General features: G+C 37.3%; 1 pseudogene; it reads right to left on the bottom strand.

Moving 5' to 3' along the window:
* Nucleotides 1–2,383: 2,383 nt before the first annotated feature.
* Nucleotides 2,384–22,432, bottom strand: part of LOC102407887 — a 33,931-nt pseudogene continuing 13,882 nt past the window's right edge.

Below are 22,432 nucleotides of genomic sequence, written 5' to 3'. Positions count from 1 at the left end.
TTTCTGGCCTGGCCTCTGAAGAGAAATCATCTTATTTTCCTTGTCACTGTGTCTCACCTGCCTTTTTAAGATTGTAGGCTTTCTTCTAGTTCTATTTTAATGCTATTGTTTTTCTTTCTTTGTTATTATATTGAAACTTCTCTAATTCTGCAAATAAGACTCAAATATATTTTTTAAGCCACTCCCGTTTATTCCTAATTTCTTTTTTTTAACAGTCAAATGATATTTTTATTTTTAGATCTTATTTAATTATTCCTTGAAATAAACACAAAAAGTTCAATACATAAACACATCTATTTACTGAAGGAATACAGTGCCTTTTATATTTCCAGATTTATAATAACATTGTAAGCTATGTATTACTTTGCATTTTGAAATGTTTAATAGATTGTTTCATCTTGGCTTTAGAACATATACAACTAAATCAAATTTTATTTTAAGTCTATATTATTTTTTGTTTGTTTTTAATTTAATTTAATTTTATTTTTTAACTTTACAATATTGTATTGGTTTTGCCATATATCAAAATGAATCCGCCACAGGTATACATGTGTTCCCCATCCTGAACCCTCCTCTCACCTCCCTCCCCATACCATCCCTCTTGGGTCGTCCCAGTGCACCAGCCCCAAGCATCCAGTATCGTGCATCGAACCTGGACTGGCAACTCGTTTCATACATGATATTTTACATGTTTCAATGCCATTCTCCCAAATCATCCTACCCTCTCCCTCTTCCACAGGGTCCAAAAGACAATTCTATACATCAGTGTCTCTTTTGCTGTCTCGTATACAGGGTTATTGTTACCATCTTTCTAAATTCCATATATATGAGTTAGTATACTGTATTGGTGTTTTTCTTTCTGGCTTACTTCACTCTGTATAATAGGCTCCAGTTTCATCCACCTCATTAGAACTGACTCAAATGCATTCTTTTTAATGGCTGAGTATATGTACCACAGCTTTCTTATCCATTCATCTGCTGATGGACATCTAGGTTGCTTCCATGTCCTGGCTATTATAAACAGTGCTGCGATGAACACTGGGGTACATGTGTCTCTTTCCCTTCTGGTTTCCTCAGTGTGTATGCCCAGCAGTGGGATTGCTGGATCATAAGGCAGTTCTATTCCCAGTTTTTTAAGGAATCTCCACACTGTTCTCCATAGTGGCTGTACTAGTTTGCATTCCCACCAACAGTGGAAGAGGGTTCCCTTTTCTCCACATCCTCTCCAGCATTTATTATTTGTAGACTTTTGGATTGCAGCCATTCTGACTGGCGTGAAATGGTACCTCATAGTGGTTTTGATTTGCATTTCTCTGATAATGAGTGATGTTGAGCATCTTTTCATGTGTTTGTTAGCCATCTGTATGTCTTCTTTGGTGAAATGTCTATTTAGTTCTTTGGCCCATTTTTTGATTGGGTCATTTATTTTTCTGGAATTGAGCTGTAGGAGTTGCTTGTATATTTTTGAGATTAGTTATTTGTCAGTTGCTTCATTTGCTATTATTTTCTCACATTCTGAAGATTTCTAAAGTATATCCAATTTCTAGAATTAGATTGTTCCACAGGCAGCCCTGTTAAATTATTTTTCTCAGATTTTGTTGTTTACATTCAGAATTGTTTCTTTACCTTAAGAAGGTGAAATGTTCTTTTATGACAGCTTCCTCCAGTTTTAGTTGTTCATTAATAAAATCTATCACTCTTCCCTTGGTGAAATAATAGTTTGGGTCACTGATGTCTAAACCTATGATCAGATTCTATGCACCAAAGACAGGCTGTGTTACAGTGGTGAGAGGGCAATGCTTGAGGCCATAGGCAAAGCTGTATGGCTCCTGAAGTGAACCCTTTCACAGATTTCTTTCAGAGATTTCTCCTTGGCCCTGAATATAGTGTAAATCAGAATAAGAATGAAAAGTATTCAGGGCAGCTGATCTAATTTGCCCATCAAGGGCCTGACCTAGGAATCTAAAACTAGAACTCCATCCATTACTATTGAGCCTCTATCGAACTTTGTGGTCTTTGGGTTTTTCTGCAAGCCATGATGATGTTTTCCAATAATTTATCAACACATTTCACATTTATGAAGTCATTTTAGCACTGATGTAAATTTATAGCACAACATTAAATTTAATTAAACATTTAAAACAATAAGAATAAACATTAAATAAACATTAAAAATTTGACACTATGTATGTGATGGTCTGCAGGGGAAACTTGTTCAACAGTTTTATAATTGAGCTATAAAATTAGTTCAAATACTATACTTGTTTTATCAGTACCTGTCAATAAAAATGGCAGAGTCTTGTCATTTGAACATTGCAAATCATCACTGAACGTAATGAGGCGTCCCTAGTAGGGGGTGTGCTTTTTCCTAAAAGTCCCATTTTCATAACTTTGGGCCCTTAATATTTAACTGCAGCAGCTCCTTTTCCTGCCTTCTCCAGTTTGCAGGATGATTTGTTAGCTAGTTTCTCCACCCTCTGTTCTTTTATAACTTGATTTCTTGTTCTTTTATTTGCTTTGCTTTCATTTTCAGAATGTGAGTGAGTTGGTACCTCAGGCAGATCACTGCCATTAATCGTCTGCACTTATTAACTTGCTTTGCTTTGAGTCTTTTCTTTGATAAATCATTGAGAGGTATTCCTGTTTTATTAAATATTTGAATTTGTTTGGGCTTTGGTTACCTGACAAACTAAGAATGGTTAAATTTGAGCATGTGCTACAAATTAATTCACAGTCCTGCTTCTCTTGCTGCTGGTAAACTACAGAAAACATTTCTTCCTCCTCAGACTCATCAATCTCATTTACTGGCAGACCTTCATCCTCAGAGTCTTAGGTGTATTCAGCTTTACACAATTCTCTACCTTCTCTTTCATGTAACCATTTGCTTTCTACACTAATGGAACCCTCCAAATTGGCATGATCCAGAGCTCCAACCATTCTTGGAGTCCAGAATGAAGCAGGGCAAAGGCTAATAGAGTTTTGCCAAGAGAATGCACTGGTCATAGCAAAGACCCTCTTCCAACAACACAAGAGAAGATTCTACACATGGACATCACCAGATGGTCGATACTGAAATCAGACTGATTACATTCTTTGTAGCCAAAGATGGAGAAGCTGTATATAGTCAGCAAAAACAAGACCAGGAGCTGACCGTGACTGAGATTATGAAATCCTTATTGCCAAATTCAGGCTTAAATGGAAGAAAGTGGGGAAAATCACTGAACCATTCAGGTATGACCTAAATAAAATCCCTTACGATTATTCAGTAGAAGTGAGAAATAGATTCAAGGGATTAGATCTGATAGAGGGAGTGCCTGAGGAACTATGGATGGAGGTTTGTGACACTGTACACGAGGCAGGGGTCAAGACCATCCCCAAGAAAAAGAAATGCAAAAAGACAAAATGGTTGTCTGTGGAGGCCTTACAAATAGCTGTGAAAAGAAGAGACGTGAAAGGCAAAGGAGAAAAGGAAAGATATACCCATTTGAATGTAGAGTTCCAAAGAACAGCAAGAAGAGATAAGAAAGCCTTCCTCAGCAATCAATGCAAAGAAATAGAGGAAAACAATAGAATGGGAACTACTAGAGATCTCTTCAAGAAAATTAGAGATACCAAGGGAACATTTCATGCAAAGGTGGGCACAATCAAGGACAGAAATGGTATGGACCTAATAGAAGCAGAAGATATTAAGAAGAGGTAGCAAGAATACACAGAAAAACTATACAAAAAAGATCTTCATGACCCAGAAAATCACAATGGTGTGATCACTCACCTAGAGCCAGACATTCTGGAATGTGAAGTCAAGTGGGCCTTAGGAAGCATCACTACGAATAAAGCTAGTGGAGGTGATGGAATTCCAGTTGAGCTATTTCAAATCCTAAAAGATGATGCTGTGAAAGTGTTGCATTCAGTATGTCAGCAAATTTGGAAAACTCAGCAGTGGCCACAGGATTGGAAAAGTTCAGTTTTCATTCCAATCCCAAAGAAAGGTAATGCCAGAGAATGCTCAAACTAAAGCACAGTTGCACTCATCTCACACACTAGTAAAGTAATGCTCAAAATTCTCCAAGCCAGGCTTCAGCAGTGTGTGAACCATGAATTTCCAGATGTTCAAACTGGTTTTAGAAAAGACAGAGGAACAGAGATCAAATTGCCAACACCCACTGGATCATCAGAAAAGCTAGAGAGTTCCAGAAAAACATCTATTTCTGCTTTATTGACTATGCTAAAGCTTTTGACAATGTGAATTACCACAAACTGTGGAAAATTCTGAAAGAGATGGGAATACCAGACCACCTGACCTGCCTCTTGAGAAATCTGTATGCAGGTCAGGGAGCAATAGTTAGAACTGGATATGGAACAAGACTGATTCCAAATAGGGAAAGGAGTACACCAAGGCTGTATATTGCACCCTGCATTTTTAAATTATATGCAGAGTACATCATGAGAAATGCCGGGCTGGATGAATCACAAGCTGAAATCAAGATTTCCAGGAAAAATATCAATAACCTCAGATATGTGGATGACACCACCCTGTTGACAGAAAGCAAAGAAGAACTAAAGAGCCTCTTTATAAAAGTGAAAGAGGAGAGTGAAAATGAAATGTTGGCTTAAAGCTCAACATTCAGAAAACTAAGATCATGGCATCTGGCCCCATCACCTCATGGCAAATAGACAGCGAAATAGTGGAAACAGTGAAGGACTTTTTTCTGGGGGCTCCAAAATCACTGCAGATGGTGATTGCAGCCATGGAATTAAAAGATGCTTGCTCCTTGAAAGAAAAGTTATGACCAACCTGCTGCTGCTGCTAAGTTGCTAGTCATGTCCGACTTTGTGTGACCCCATAGACGGCAGCCCACCAGGCTCCACCGTCCCTGGGATTCTCCAGGCAAGAACATTGGAGTGGGTTGCCATTTCCTTCTCCAATGCATGAAAGTGAAAAATGAAAAGTGAAAGTGAAGTCGCTCAGTCGTGTCTGACTCCTAGCAACCGCATGGACTGCAGCCCACCAGGCTCCATCCATGGGATTTTCCAGGCAAGAGTACTGAAGTGGGGTGCCATTGCCTTCTCCCATGACCAACCTAGACAGCATATTAAAAAGTAGAGACATTACTTTGTCTGTCTATTCAAAGCTATGGTTTTTCCAGTAGTCATGTATGGATGTGAGAGTTGGACTATAAAGAAAGCTGAGCACTGAAGAATTGATGGTTTTGAACTGTGGTGTTGGAGAAGACTCTTGAGAGTCCCTTGGACTGCAAGGAGATCCAACCAGTCCATCCCAAAGGAAATCAGTCCTGAATATTCATTGGAAGGACTGATGTTGAAGCAGAAATTCCAATACTTTGGCCACCTGATATGAAGAATTGACTCATTCGTAAAGACCCTGATGCTGGGAGGGATTGGGGGCAGGAGGAGAAGGGGACGACAGAGGATGAGATGGCTGGATGGCATCACTGACTCGATGGACATGGGTTTGAGTAAACTCTTGGAGTTGGTGATGAACAGGGAGGCCTGGTATGCTGCAGTCCATGGGGTGGCAAAGAGTTGGACAGTACTGAACGACTGAACTGATCTGAGAGCTCCAATCTTACCATTGTAACTGCTCATAATACTCAAACTGCTCATGCTACCTATTTCTTCTCATGACTGAGAAAGTCATAGAATTCTATACAAGGTGACTTTTTATTTTTTCTTCTTAAAAAATCAAAACAAAACAAGGAAAAAACCAGCATCCTTTGACTTCATGAGGTTTGTCCTGACAGCCAGATTATCTTCATTTGAGATTGGCATTTATAAATCAGTCATCATTTCTCCCTATCTCTTTTCTTCCCATCCATATCTTTCCACTTGCTGACATTTTCATCTTCAGATTTCTTTCTATTCATTCCCTCTTCCTCTCTTGTTCCTCATTAATCTGAAGGATAAAGTCACCTTCACATAGACTTTCTGGGTAACAGAGTTGAAATCATCACCAAGAGCCACAACAATGTCAGGATCTAAATCCAGATGAGAACCCAAAATAGGAGCTGGTTTTGTTACCAGTTAATAACTTCCTTACATTCTGTTTTAAACTCTGATGAAGGCAAATTAATTCCAGGGCCTAGAATTATCAAAGTCTCCTCTTTCTCCTCTCTCTTGTTATGTGTACTGAAGGTAATTTGGATTTAAGTATGTAGGGCCCAGATGCTTCTTTCAAATGCTGTAGGTGGTCATAATCATCATCAAAGCAGTCTTCATAACTTCCTCTGTTTTGTTCACATTCTTCATCATTTATTTTCTTTGGAGGCAACAGAACCCTCTGGGGTGATTTTACATCTGTTTGCTAAAGACTCTGACTTGAATGGACCATGTGAAAAAGACACACTTTTCCTCTCTGTAAAGGACTTTTTGCCCCCATTCTGTTGAGGTGTGGGGCTAATATCAGGAACAGTGACCTGAGGGTCCCAGAGCAGGTGACCCAGCTTGGAAGTGGACAAAGCCCAGATAGTACATTTCAAGGCCATATCACACATCTGTTCTTGAGCTTCAAAGTGTAGGCCTGAAGAATTGGCTCAGAAACACAATAAAAGCTACAAATATTCCATGCAGGAAGGTCTAAAAACACCTAATCCCTACCTCCTACACTTGCAGGGTTAGCCAAAGCCATCAGGAGTCCTAAGTTAACTGACTGTGTACCCCACTCAAGCTTAAAAGTCCACACAGCCCACAAAGCCCATAAAGCTCCAGCCTTGACCCAAACACCGATTTCCCCTGCTATTTTGTTCCCTCCTTCATCCATTTCTTATTTATTTCTCAAGGTTCCCTGTCCATTCACCAAGATGTTGGCATCTGAGTGATTTTTCCACTCCAGTTTGAATTATAGAACAGGAAGTGGGAATGACCATTTGTTAGCATTCTTCATGTTCCAACCAAATTACGTGAGGGTAGTTGTAGATACATGTTTTCACTTCATTTTATAGGCACTGACATATATTTCTTAATTTTTAAAGTTTTCTATAGAGATAACAATCTGAGAATTGGTTGAGAATGTTTGAGAATAATGAAAAAAAGAAGAATCTTTGGTTTGATTTGGAAACAAATATTATAATTTAAAATATAATGTAGTCCATAAAAATGTGTTGATATACATGTTTAAATAACTGATTGTGAAATGATTATTGTATAAGCAGATAGAAAATTTTATTGCTATAAATACAAGTCAGTGTATTAAGAGCAAGAAGTTAGTATTATGAAATTCTAAGATTTGTTTTATACACACACACACACAATATTCTTCTTTCTTATGTTGAGATAAACCTTGAGTTTATCATGCTTTTCTTTTTGTACTTTGAAGATGTTGCTGCACTTATCTTCTAGCTTGCGTTGTTTTCTGCAAGAAATCTGTCACTATCTTTATGTTTATATATTATCTGTGTACTCAGGTTCCTTTTAAGATTTTTCTCTTTAGCTGCTGCTGCTGCTGCTAAGTCGCTTCAGTCGTGTCCAACTCTGTGCGACCCCATAGACGGTGGCCCACCAGGCTCCCCCATCCCTGGGATTCTCCAGGCAAGAACAAGCACTAGTTTTAAATAATTTTGTTATAGTATGCCTTGATGTAATTTTTTTCTTTTTTTCTTGCATATTCCTTGTTCTTGGGGTTTTCTAAGTTTCTTGGATCTGTGAGTTTATGATTTTAATCAAATTTAGTACATTTTCAGCTGCTACTGCTTTATAAATATTCCCACCTCCCACCCACCCTTTTGGAGACTCCAGTTACATGCATATTTGGCTGCCTTTAGTCATCTCACAGTTAATGGATACTCTACTAATGTTTTCCATCTTTTTTTCTCTATATGTTTCATTTTAGATAGTTTCTGTTATGGTAGCTTCAAGTTTATTTTTACTTTATTTTCAGTTTGTAATTTATTAATTTCATCTCATATACTTTTCCTCTTAGACATTGTAATATTAATCTCTAGACATTCCATTTGGGTTACATTTATATCTTCTATATTTTACTTATTTTCAAACTTTTCTGTTACTGCTTGAACATATGGAATACAGTTGTAACTGGTTTAATGTCCTTGTCTACTAATTTTATCATCTGTGTTGGTTATGATTGATTTTTTATCATTATAGATTATATTTTCCTACCTCTTTGTATGCCTGGTAATTTTTCAGTTTGATAGAAGACATTATGAATTTTACCCTGGGTGTTTAATGTTCAATGTTTTTGTTTTCTATTAAGGTATTCTTGAGCTTGTTTTAGGATAGAGTTAGCTGGAAAATATTTGATCCTATATGGATCTTGCTTTCAAGCTTTGTTAGGTGAAACTAGAGTTGTATTTAGTCTAGAGCTAACTCACCCCCATTGGTGAGGCAGGATCCTTCTTAATACTCTGAACTAAGAGTATAATGAAATTTTACACTTTGATGGCTGTGGTGGTTTAGTTGCTAAGTCATGTCTGGCTCTTTGTGACCCCATGGACTGTAGCCCACCAGCGTCCTCTGTCCATAGGATTTCCAGGCAGGAGTACTGGTGTGGGTTGCCATTCCCTTCTCCAGGGGATCTTCCCAACCTAGAGATTGAACCTGGGTCTCCTGAGCTGCAGGCAGATTCTTTACCACCTGAGCCACCAGGGAAGCCCTGATGGCTGAGACAGACATTCCTGACCCTGCTTGGCTGCTCACACTGGTCCCACTAATCTTTCTTTGCTTGACCTCAGGTAGTTTCCTCACTATGTATGTACTGATCAGGAGCCCACTAATACACAACAAAGACTTCTGCAGATCTCAGTCTGCACATCTCAAGAGTTCTCTCTTTGTCCCTTCCAGTACTCTGTGATGAAAATTTTAGTATCTTAATTTTCCTGGACACCTAGCTCTGTCTCATAACTTAAGGAGATACCTGGGCTCCATCTGACATTCCTCTCCCTGTGCAATACATCGGAAGTGTTCTTTCAGGCAGTAAACTAGTAATCAAAGGGCTTACTTGAACTTTAACTTTTCCCTGTCTTTCATTTCCTGATATCCAATGTTTTGAATACTGTTTTTTTCATATATTTTGTCTGTTTTTTTCCCAGTTGTTTCAAGAAGGAATGTAAATTTAACCCCTCTTATTCAGTCTTAAATGAAGTAGAAGTCCTGTTGCCTGATTATTTTAAATCTTGTACCAGCCTTACGTGCTGGTAAGGTATAAACTCCACTTGGTCATGATGAACCAATCTTTTTATTGCTGGATTGGGTTTGTTAGTAGTTTGCTGAAGAATTTTACATCTGTGTCTGTGATGGATATCGGTCTGTACTTCTATTTCCTCATAATGTCTTCATCTGCTTTTGGTCTCAGGTAATTGAGACCAAAATAAATGAGACCTTCATAAAATGAGTTGGGAAATGTTTTCTAATCTTTTAGTGTCTACAACAAGCTGTGGATAATTTATAATTTTTCTTTATTAAATGTTGAGTAGAATTTCCCAGTGAAAATATTTGGAGCTGGAGTTGTCTTTGTTGGAAGGTTTTAAGGACAAATTCAATCCCTTTAATAGATATAAGACTGTTAAGATTCCTTTTTTCCTTTTGAGTGAAATGTGATACTTTGGATCTTTTAAGGAATTGATGAATTTCATCAGAGTTGCTAAGAGCAATTTCTGTGGAATGGTGCATGCAAAAGCCAGGATGGAATGGATTTAAAAGGTCTTTAGAGGAGTTTTGGTGCACAGGATGTGGTAGTTTTTGAAGAGAAGTGGGTTCCAAAGAAGGTTTTTTTTTTTTTTTTTAATTATTTAACTATAAATAGGAACAATAGAATATATGCTGATGAGAGTAACCCAGTAGAAAATTCTGGTTGCTCAATGTTTAATTCATATGATTATCTTATCAAATAAGATAAAAGGTACACAAACTGATTTTAAACTGTAGAATGGTATGCAAAGAGAGTTTTACCATGAATCTAGTACACATTTTTCTTGAGCTTTTCTTCCTTGCATCCTTCATCAAGGCAGATTACTGGATAGTGAAGAGCTTCTCCACCAGCTTGGAAAAAACAAGCTGCTAGGTAACTCTTGATCTTCAGGCTTAATCCCAAATGAGAATTATTGTAGTTTAAAGGGGAGATGTTTTAATATGTTATTACTGTCCCTTGGTTCCCCACTTACTCTCCCATCAGTTGACCAGTTGATATTTTGTTTCTAAAATGGGAAATAGAAAATTACGTTGATAATTTTTACTCTGTTGTTAAAATAACCACTGAATGGAACCAGAGAGAGAGATGCTCTAATGGCCTTAGAAAAGGAAGGAGTCTCAACAGCTGGGATGGAAACAGTTATAGAGGGGACATGGGATGAGAGGTGACCCTGCTGACTGAGATCAACAAATTATCTCTGATTTGGAGCCAGTCATCATGCAGAGACGTGGGACAAGAGTGCCGCAGGCAAAAGCACACCATAAGTGCGAAATCTGAGAGGGAAAATGCTTAATGTTATTCAATGTATAATGTGACAGAATACAGTAATAGTGAATGTCACAAGATGAGATCTCCAATATAAGACAGGATCCAAATTATTAGCGATTTGTGGACTATGGTTTAAAAAATTACATTTTATTATTTGTTTGTTACTGAAGAGAGGATTTCTGTTCTTAAACATCACTTGGACTGCTGCATTAAAAAAATGGACTGGAGCAAGCAAATATGCTAGGGTGGAGATAAATTAAGTAGATAGATTTGGAATGTGTTTTGGAGTGAAGGTCAAAATCTGAAATTAGACTGAGGTTAAAATTCTTCTGTGGCTTATTTATCATATGATTTCAGACAATTTTTAAAAACCTTTCCTACATTTCTTCTCATCTGCAGAGTGGAGATAATGGGAATATTAAAGTAACACATATAAAATATAAGCTTTATGCCATGATGTCTGACATGTAGTAGTCCCTTAATAAATAGTGATTATCATTCTTACGTTATTGTAGTCTCATAACCGATATTCTTGTGTCCAGTTCTGTCTTCACAGAAACATATCTCCATATTGCCACTAGAATTATCTTTTAAGTTACAGATTACACAATTTCTTTGCTTCAGAAACCCTTTAAGAAATCCTTCAAATCAGTATAAATGTAATGTCGTATGCCGAAGACACACACTTGTCACTGCATCTTCATCTCTCACATCAGTCTTCTCCCATTTACCACAGACTTTGGACTGGGACTTAATGAATTTTAATGTGCCTATAGCTCGCTGGGGGATCTTCTTAAAATGCAGACCCTAAATCAGAAGGTTTGAGGTTCTGCGTTCCTAACAAGCCTGCAGGGGATGGTGTTTCTTCTAGTCTCTGGACCACACTATGAGAAGCATGGTACTAGAATACTTTAAGTCCCTGAGAGGTTATATGGTGTCCCTGTAACTTTGGCTCTTCCCATCAGTCTGATCTCATTGTCCAGACTGACCTCGCCTTATTTCTCTGCTTAATGAAATCATTCTCATCTTTCAAGATCTATCTAGCTCAAAGATCATATTCTCTATAAAATTTTCTTCAAGTGTCCATTTTATTTATCACTGAAACTTCCCAAATGTTTGCTTTCTCCAGTCCCCATAGTATTTTGTAATAGTTCTTATTAAGCATACACCATTTTGCACTGCAACTGATACTTAGATCCATGATTTTCCTTATTGTACGGTGCTCCTTGGGGGTCAAGCACATGTCTCTCTTCCTTAAGTTGCATGGCTCCTTGCACAGAGGGCACCTGGCAGTGCCCAGTAAATACTTCTTGAATAAATGAAGCTGATATATACTTTTGAAAAGTGGTGGATCACTCTATATAGCAAATGTTACTTCAAATAAATTAAAAAGTGTTTTTTAAGCTTAAAGTATTGATTTTGCATTTCTTTATGTAAAATACTTCTATACTTCTTAAATTTTCTTCAGTGTTCTAGCTAATCACCCAAAGCATTAGATATCCATAATGTATATCTATTAGTTCTTAACAGAGAAGTGTATCTTTTTGAGGTTGTTAAAGCCTTAGGCTTTCTCTTAGCTAATGCCAAGCTAAAATTTATAAAATTATGCACACTGTGACTAAGGATTTCTCTTAACTGTGCTATCAGAGAGTAACGTGATTAAAATTTTTTGCCTGAAGCTGATAAGGAATGAGAAAAAGAGTGAGAATATAACTGCTTTTCTAACATTCCAAGTATATAAAGAGAAGAATAGGAAAACTACTTAATATATATTTTAATATCTATAGCCAACCCCCCAAATTTTCATTTCAAATTTTTTTAGAAATAACGGTTGTCTAATGGAGAAACTTAAGGATCACATTGGATGAGAAGTTTCTTAAGGGCATGTGCAGTTGCGTCAACTTCTCAACAAGTCTTTAGCCTTTGTAAAATTTTCTCAAAGAAAGAAATCAGGTTAGCCCTCCCTCCTCACCTCAACCAGGGAAAATCTCTTTGAAATCTGTTAGAACTCCTTGCTTACTTTGCATCATAAAATGAGAGCATCCCCTAAAATGGCTAAGCTAGAGATATGTACAGCTATCAGAACTTGGACGGCTCTGTTCTCAGGACTGATCAATTGTGTTTTCCACATGCACAACTCTTGGTGTTGCTGATTTCTGTTAAGTAGACTTTCAAATTTTAATTTGCATAGCATTAACACTTTTCCCTGAGAAGCACCAGTTTTATGGAGACATCTCCTTGTTGTTCTCATGCAATTAAAAAAAAAAATCCACGGGGCATTCATTAACACTTCTAAAAGTGATAGGCTGTGTTTTTATGCCATTTTCATTTGCACTGCTTCTGCTCTTGCCATAACTAATTAAAGGGGAATTTAAGGTAATATAAACAATGGGTTTTTTTGGCTATAATAAAGCTATTTTTCTTGTCTGGTAAAGAAGAAAAGGATACAAGGTCTCTTGAACAAAGGATAAGGATGTACTCTTCATGGCTTGACTCTCAAGAAGCCTTATAGTCCATAATGTTTGAGCTCACAGCCTTTGTGAAACTTTCTTCCTGGGTGATTTCTACTACTTAGTATTCTGTCCTCTTACCTCAGCCCAGGGAGGGTGCCCTTAAGCAAATATTTTTGGAGGGAAGGTAGGATTTCAACTGAGACTTGAAATAGGAATATAATTATAGTATTCGGAGAAAAGCTAGTTGGTTATGCTTTATTTGTAGAAGACCCAGGTTCAGACCCTGGGTCGGGAAGATTCCCTAGAGAAGGGAATGATAACCCACTCCAGTATTCTTGTCTGGGGAATCCCATGGGAGCCTGGCGGGCTACAGTCCATGGGGTCACAAAGAGTTGGACACAACTGAGCGACTAACACTTTCGCTTATTTAGAAAGAATTGTCAGCTGAAGCCCATATAGAGGGAGAAGGTCAGTAACATTCTGGAGGTAGCTCAGTAACCAGTTTTGTTGGATAATAATAGATATTTTAAAAAGGAAAATTGAGACAGATTTTTAAGAAACTTCAATTTGGAGCATGAATTTGGTACATATTGGGCTTTATAAAATACATATTGGTAAGCTATTAAAGTATTTTTTTTGACTGCCAGGATGATGGCCATATTAAATTTGGATGGACATAGTTAAGAGATATCCTGGGACTACAAGTAATTCTCAACTAATTAGGAAAAGGAGAAAAATATAATAGATGAAACTGAGTTTTGGCAAACTGACCTGCATATATGATCTTGTCCACGGCAAGCTCACAAACTCAAGCAGTAAATGGGCAATTTTAGTAACAGGAGCACTTCCCTTGTGGCTCAGACAGTAAAGAATTTGCCTGTAATGCAGGAGTCCTGGGTTTGATCCCAGGGTCAGGACAATCCCTTGGAGAAGGGGATGGCAACCCATTCCAGTGTTCTTACCTGGAAAATTCCATGGACAGAGGAGCCTGTGGGCTACAGTACATGGGGGTTGCAAAGAGTTGAACACAACTAAGCAACTAACACTTTCACATAGTAACAGGAATCATGCCTTTTACTGGGAAATAGCAATAGAGAACACTAATCAGAAATTTTGGAAGTCAGGGAGGTGACATGCATGTCACAAAAGCCTCCCATTTGGAAGCTCCCTTGCCAGTGGGGGATAAGTTCAGAGTGCAGTAATCAGGTGAAGAAAGGGTTTATCATAAATGAGGCAGAGAATTAGGGACTCCTTGTTACTCACTGAGGTTCAAAACAGGATTTCAATTTTATAGTTTCTTTGTGTGTGGTAGGATGGAATATGTGGAATATAGGAGCTGGGATTTTAGACTAATTAATCTGGCAGAAAATAGAGAGGAAGATAGAGCCAGACCCTCAGTCTGATGAATAAGCCAACCGTATCTGTCTACATGATTTCCCCAGGCTTATACCTAGTTCACTGGACCTTAGTTTTGGTTAGTGATGGAGGCGATCGGCTTGAGGAAATCCAGCTGTTAGTGCTGGATCATCATATCTAATCCAACCTTGGTATTGATGTAAACTGCTGTGGGGATGAACCTCCACTCATTGAATCAACTTTGGGGAAGAAGCAGAGAAAATGAATCCGGGTGTAGCAGATGTTTCATTTAATGTCTGTCCCCTCTGGAAAACTCTTTAATGGGCGTATGACAATGTTCAGATGCAATGATCTGTTATTCAAATCCCCATCCAATACAAATTAAATGCCTCTGTCCTATATTATCTCTTACCATTCCCTACACTGAGTTTCCATTGCAAGCAACTTAATTTACACACTATCCTCATATGTCATGCTTCTCATTTCCACTTCTTTTTTTACAGTTCTTTCTTCCTGGAACATCCTTTTTAAAGGTTTTCTCTACTACAAAATTGTGTAAGGTCCAAGACAGTCTTTTTGTGTAGCTTTTGTTTATTTCAGCACAGAGTAACTTCTCTCCCAACATCAATCTTATCCATAAAACATTTGCTTATCCTTCATTCCTGTGAGAATTCTTAATTCTTGATTCTTCTTAATCCATATTTATTATTGCCAGTTTATTGAGAGTCTACTATGTAGCCTTTGTAACAAGTTCCAACCTTTGGAATTCCTAATCTCTGTCAAAATATATCACTGGGTATATTACTCTGCTCAGTTTATCATAGACTGGGGAGGCTTAAACAATGGAAATTCATTTCTCGGAGTTGGAGAGACCGGCAAGTCCAAGATCAGGGTGCCCTTGTCCTGGCTTGCAGATGGCTGTCCTTTTGCTGTGCTCACACACTGTAGAGAGAGGAAACTGAGATGTCTCTTCCTCTTCCTTGAAGGGCACTAATCCCATCATGGGAGCCTCTCCCTCATGACATCACCTAAACCTAATTACCTCCCAAAGACCACCAACCCCTCATACCATCACTTTGGGGATTCAATATATGGATTTGGGGGGGGAACACAAATATTCAGTCCATAACATTCTACCACAGGCCTCCCACAATTTGTGTCCTTCTTGCATGCAAAGTGTATTCCATCCCAGCATCCCTAGAACTCTCAACTTGTTCTAGCATCAACTCTAAAGTCCAGTTTCATCTAAGTATCATCTAAATCAGATATAAATGAAACTCAAGGTACAATTCATCCTGAGGCCAAATTCTCCTCTAGCTGTGAACCTGTAAAATCAGACAAGTTATTCTTTTCCAAACTACAGTAGTAGGACATACTAAAGGATAGACATTCCCATTCCAACTGGGAGAAAGAGGAAAGGAGGGAGGGGTGATAGGTCCCAAAGGTTCTAAAACCTATCAGAGAAAATCCATTAGCTATGATGCTGCAGGAATAATCCTTCTTGGTTCAATGCTTTAACCTCCAAGCCTACCAGAGTGCAAAAGTCACCTTCCCAGTTCATCTGATTGACCCCACCCCTGGGGCTAGGCAGGGCCAAGGCTTTCTGCAGAGGCCCTAACCACACTGGGGCTGTATGTGGAGGCAGTGGTCCCCTCCTCTGAAACCACAATGGAGGCACCTTTGTCCTGCCTTTTCCCAGGGCCTGTGCACTGGGCCTGTGGCAGGAGTGGGCAGCCTTGATGATCTCTGAATCATCTTTGGAGTCCTTCTTCCCTTCCCTTTTCTTGAAAAATATTCACAGTGTAAAATTCAAGATGTTTGACAGCCTTCCTTCATCCTCTCCCACTTTCTTTGTCCCCTTTTACTTCAGTTGACAGTGCCTTTGCTGATTTAATCCTATCGATATCTCTGGTCTCTGCTGAGATGGCTGATAATTTCATGAGCCATACTCATGATCTCTTTATCAAATGATTGCTCAAAAACACTGAGTGTTCTCTTCAGAACAAGCTTTCTCACTTTTGCAATATGCATAGGCTGTGATTTTTTTTTTTTTCACAGCTCCAAGTTCTGGTTCCTTTTTACTTAACAATTATGCTTCAATTTATTTCTTCCTTTCACATTTTACTGTAGGTAGTCAGGAGTGATCAAGCTACTCCTTCAATACTTTGCTTAGAAACCTATTCTGCTAAATACCCAATTCCATTGCTTGCAAGTCCTATCTTCTATAGAGCACTAGAACATGGATACAATTTATACAAGTTCCTTGCCACTTTATAGCAGTGATCACCTTTCCTTCAGTTTTCGATGTGTTCCTCATTTCCGTCTGAGATCTTGTCAGAATGTCTTTGGCCATCCACGTTTCTACCAAGGTTCTAGTCATGATTATTTATGTATTCTTCAAGAAGAATCTTTTCTTTCTGAGCTTTCATCAGAATCACCCTTAATGTCCATATTTGTATCATGTACCTCAAAATTCCTCTAGCCTTTTCCCATTACTCAGTTCTAAAGTCACTTACACATTTTTAGGTAGCTGTTAAGCCCTAGTGGCTCAGACAGTAAGGAATCTGCTTGCAATATAGGAGACTGGAGTTCAATCCCTACGTTGGGAAAGTACCCTGGAGAAGGGAATGGCAACCTACTCCAGTATTGCCTGGAGAATTCCATGGGGAGAGGAGCCTAGTAGATTGTAGTCCTTTGGGGTCACAAAGAGTTGGACACAACTTAGCAGCTAACTCTTTCACTTTTCACTAAAGCAACATCCTACTTTCTGGTGCCACTGGCACATAACAATTCCAAATGTTTATGTACTTAATAACAGAACTTCCAAATACATGAAACAAAAACAGAACTGTAAGGAGAAGTAGATAAATTCACACTCATAGTTGGAGATTTCAACATTCATTTTCAATAATTAATAGAAGACGACAGAATATTAGGGAAATTATACAGTTGAACAGTATCATCAACCAGCTTGATCTAATTGACATTTATAGCACCCTCCAACTAATAATAGCAGAATACACATTCTTCTTTAGTGCACAGGAAGTGTTTATCAAGATAGACTGTATGCTGAGTCAAAAAATAGATTTAAATACAATTTAAAATGTTAAAGTCGTATTAAACATGTTAACAGACCAAAAGGAATTTTATTAGAAATCAGATAAGTCATCAAAAATTAAACACACTGTTAAATAAACCATTTCTCACAGAAGAAATGAAAAGGGTAATTAACCAGTATTTTGGCTTGAATGAAACTAAAACATAGCAGTTAAAATTTATGGAATGCAGCTAAACAGTACATAGAAAAAATTTTGTAACACTGATTTCACATTTTAGGAAAGAAGAAAGATCACCAATGACCCAAGGTTTAACCTTAAGAAGTTAGAAAAGGAGAAGATGAAACCCAGAGTTAGCAGAAGAAAAAGAATAATGAAAATGCTAGCAAAAATCCATGAATTATAATGCAAAATAACATAAAAATCAATGAAACTCAAAGCTGATTTCTTGAGAATATCAATAATATTGACAAAATTCAATATTTTGATCAGGAAAAAAAAAGAGGAGATGCATATTGCAAAAATCAGGAATAAGATAGATGACATCACTGCAGATTATACAAATATGTTAAAGAGATGAGAGAAGAATACATACACATGGCCAGCAGATACATGAAGAGATACTCAACATCCTTAGTCATCAGGGAAATGTGAATCAAAACCACAATGACTTCACATCTGTAAGATGGCTATTATCAAAATGATAAGAAATGTGTGGGCAAGCATGTGGAGAAAATGGAACCCTTGTGTATTGCTGGCAGGGGGTGGGGAGTGTAAATTGGTGCAGTGATTTTTGGAAAACAGTATGGAGATGCCCTCAAAAATTAAAAATAGAACAATCATATGATTCAACAACTCCACTTTTGGGTATATAGCCAAAGGAAATAAAAACCCTAACTTGAAAAGATATCTGCACCTTCATTTTCATTGCAGCATTATTTTAAACAGCTTAGACATGGGAACAATCTAAGTCCATTGACGGATGAAGAAAGATGTGATATATCTTCTTCACATACAATGAACTATCATTCAGCTATAAAAAGGATGAAATCTTATCATTTTTGACAACATAGGTGGACCTAAGTGAAATAGTCAAATAGAGAAATACAAATATTGAATGATCTCGCTTATATGTGGAATCTAAAAAGAAAAAAACAAAACAAAACTGAACTCATAGAGAATACAGATTGGTGGTTACCAGAATTAGGGAGTGGGAGGTATTAGAGTGGTGATATGAGAGAAGATGGTCAAAAGGTACAAACTTCCAGTTATAAGATAAATAAGTTCTGGGGATGTAATGTACAATATTGTGACTATGGTTAGCAATACTGTGAAAGCTAAGATAGAGATAGTGAAGTCGCTCAGTTGTGTCCAACTCTTTGTGACCCCATGGACAGTAGCCAACCAATCTCCTCCGTCCATGGGATTTTCCAGGCAAGAGTACTGGAGTGGGTTGCCATTTCCTTCTGCAGGGGATCTTCCTGACCCAGGGAGTGAATCCGGGTCTCCCGCATTGTAGGCAAACGCTTTACCGTCTGAGCTACCAGGGAAGGCCTAAAGCTAAGATAGTAAATCATAAAAGTCATCATCAATAGAAAAAGTTCTTTATCACTAGTGCCACCTGGGAAGCCTGTACCTAAACGTGGTTGGCTAAATTATTGTGGTGATCATTTTGCGATATGTATATATATGTGTATGTGTATATATATATATATATATCTCAAATCATTGTGTTGTATGCTTAAAACTAATTCAGTGCTATATATCAGTTATATCTCAACAAAGAAAGATAGTAGGAGAATATTATATACATTTTCACACTAGTAATTTAGATAAATGACACAGACCAAGTCCCTAAAAGCTATCAACCCTCATTCAAAAATTCAGCCCTATATATTAAAGTAATTGAATTTTTAGCTAGAAACCTCCCCCGCTCAAAAAAAAAACAAAACCAAAAAACAGAAAAAAACATGCCCAGGTGGTTTCACTGGTTAATTCTAATGTAAAAAGAAATAATACCAAATTTGTGTAAATTCTTTCAAAATTTAAAGAGGAGATACTGCTTGCCAGATGATTCTATAAGGCAGGAATTCCCTGATATCAAAAGCAGACAAAGACATTACATGGAAAGAAAATCACAGACCAATGTCTGTCTTTAATGTAAATGCAAAAAGTTTAACAAAATTTTTAAAAATCAAATACAACAATGTGTAGAAGTGATAATACATCATGACCAAGATAAACCCAGGAATGCAGGGATAGTTTTAACATTTGAAAATTTGTCAATTTAATACACCATGATCAGCTCAATATATGGAGACAAAAGCATTTGACAAAATCTAGTATCAATTCCTGATTAAAATCTTGCAGAAAAGTAGAAGTAAAGAGATACTTTCTTAACTTGATAAAGAGTTAGAAAAAACTACAATTAAAATTATACTCCATGATGAAGAGTTGAGTATTTTCCTTACTAAGATCATGAACAACAGAAGGTTTTCTGCTTTTACCACTTCCATTCAATATTATAGGTTCTAGACATGGAGGGAAGGAAAAAACCCAAAGGCATACAAATTGCAAAGGAAGAAGTAAAACTGTCTTTATTGACTGATGGCAGGATTGTCTCTGTACAAAATCCAGTGAAATAATAAAAATAAAACTTATTTACACTAATTCAAAATGTATTAAGTGAATTTTGCAAGTTTGCAAGACACAAAATCAATATACCAAAAAAAAAAAATCAATTGTGAAATGGCCTCTATCAGTAGTTTTGTTAAATTGAATCGTATTAGGATTAACAAAAGAAGAAAGATAAAGACCCTGTTGATAACTGCTCTATGAGTGTGTGTCATCTTTCATGGATACCATGTTGTTGATAGCCTCGGAGGACGAAAAATGCTTCGTTTTCTCCCTTCAGACTATTAAGTATGTCCTCTGAAGCAGCAAGGATTGGAGTTACACTTAGGACTCTGAAACTCTTCAACTTTTTATTCTATTTAATTCTGTTCATTTGTCCTACCTAATTCTTGCATTCCACCCTATTGTATTGGCAAATATATGACCCCACAGAAATCAAGAATTGTTATCTCATGTAGAGATGCATGATGTTCTTCATTCTTCAGTCTTTTGTTTTGTCTAATTAGTTACTTTACTCAAACGTTCTAAATAGCCATATTCAAGGAATTTCTATGTTAGATATTGAAACCTAAAATAAAATTCCAAGAAGTAAATAACAATTTTAGCTGCATCACATAATTCCTACCTCTGCACTGGTTCCCAGGGTTTGATTTGACACAGGTGGGGCTTAAAGAGTTGGCCCATTTCCAAGCCATCTCCTATATAAACATTGACGAAGAAATTGGTTGCAGTGTGCTTATGGTCCACACAGGTGATTATGCTTAACTGACATCAAAAATATTCTTTTTTCTGTATTTCCATCCAAATGGTTAAAAAATATGTGACAGATTATCCATGCATTTGAGTGAGAATAATACTAAATGACTATAGTTTTTAGGATAAGAGAGGAAGTTTTTTGGTTTATTTGATGGAAACATTTAATATTATAAAATGTTGCAGTGTGTTAGAAAATACTGAGTCAAAGGGTTGAATAATTTAGAAGTGTATGTTTCTAAAAAATAAAAATGAGAAAAGTAACATATATATCAGATAAACATAACTCTATGCCTATTTTAAAATAGCTTTCATATTCTTTGACCTGAGAATTTAAAAACTAATGACAAGAATTCTTATAGAGTAAAATATTATATAGTAAAGCAAAGATGTCCCAATTATTCTAGCTTTCTGGTATTACCTCTCTTTTTTTTGGTATATATTCAATCTTAGTAGACTAACCTCTATCTTAAATATTGTGAGAGGCATACTGTTTTGCCCAATACTTCTACTGATTCTTGGTTTAAGGTGGGTGATTTTTAGTCTAAACTCCGGCCTCTGTAGATTTCTCAACTCCTATTTTTCATTTTCTCTAGCTTCTGTCATTTTCCTGCTCTGCTCCTTTCTTAGGTATAAACTTGGCCATGCTTTTTTCCCCCCATTTCTCCAAATCATACCACAAGAAGACTGCTGTGTGTCTTAGATTATATGGTTGATACAGGAGGATTGATGGTTGATACAGAAAGCAAAAAAGGCAAGTTAAATTAGAACTAAACGTCCTCTGCTCATGCTGGCTGGAATTCCTCACTGGCCATTTGTCTTTTTATAATTTTTCTGAGTTCCTTTTCTCTCCCTCTACCAGATTTTTCTGCCCTCGCTAGTAATTCAAGTACCTGGTCACCATATCTGCATCATCCTTTGCCCATTAATGAAAAAGGTTCACAATTTTTTTCTGAACAAATAAAATCAGAATTTTCCCCCTACATTAACTGATCAGTCCAAAGGAATTAAAAAAAAATATCTTCTGGTAAAGTAAACAAACAATAAATAACTTAAATGTTTCATTTATTTATTTTGTATATTAAGATACTGAGTAATTTTGTGGAGAATATCTCATGTCAGGGCTTCCCTGGTAGCTCAGCTGGTAAAGAATCCACCTGCAATGTAGGAGACCTGGTTCCATTCCTGGGTTGGGAAGATCCACTGGAGAAGGCACAGGCTACCCTCTCCAGTATTCTTGGGCTTCCTTGGTGGTTCAGATGGTAAAGAATCTGCCTGCAGTGCAGGAGACCTGGGTTGGATCCCTGGGTTGGGAAGACCCCCTGGAGGAGGGCATGGCAACCACTCCAGTATTCTTGCCTGGAGAATCCCATGGACAGAGGAGCCTGGTGGGCTGCAGTCCATAGGGTCGCATAGAGTTAGACATGACTGAAGTGACTTAGCATGCATGTATGTGCCCAGTAGATATTAAACACTTTGAATATCACTCGTAACTACGTCTGCTTTCCTACTTGAAATAAAGGAGACCATTAATGTAGTTTTATTTTAATGTTTTATAGTTATTATGATTCTCTTTTTTTGGTTGACCCATTTCAGATTACTTTCCTTTCATGCTTTTAATCAAAGATTGATAATATCTTAAAGAAATGATATACTTATAAAGAAAAGTGTCTAGCAAAGCATATTATTTTCTGTTTGCTTTTTTCCTAATCTTACCTCAAAATCTAGATGCAGTTATATGTGATTTTCCC

Source organism: Bubalus bubalis, chromosome 7, assembly GCF_019923935.1.
Source record: "Bubalus bubalis isolate 160015118507 breed Murrah chromosome 7, NDDB_SH_1, whole genome shotgun sequence".
In the NCBI taxonomy this organism is placed as follows: Eukaryota; Metazoa; Chordata; class Mammalia; order Artiodactyla; family Bovidae; genus Bubalus; species Bubalus bubalis.
This window is presented reverse-complemented; position numbering and strand designations above follow the sequence as displayed.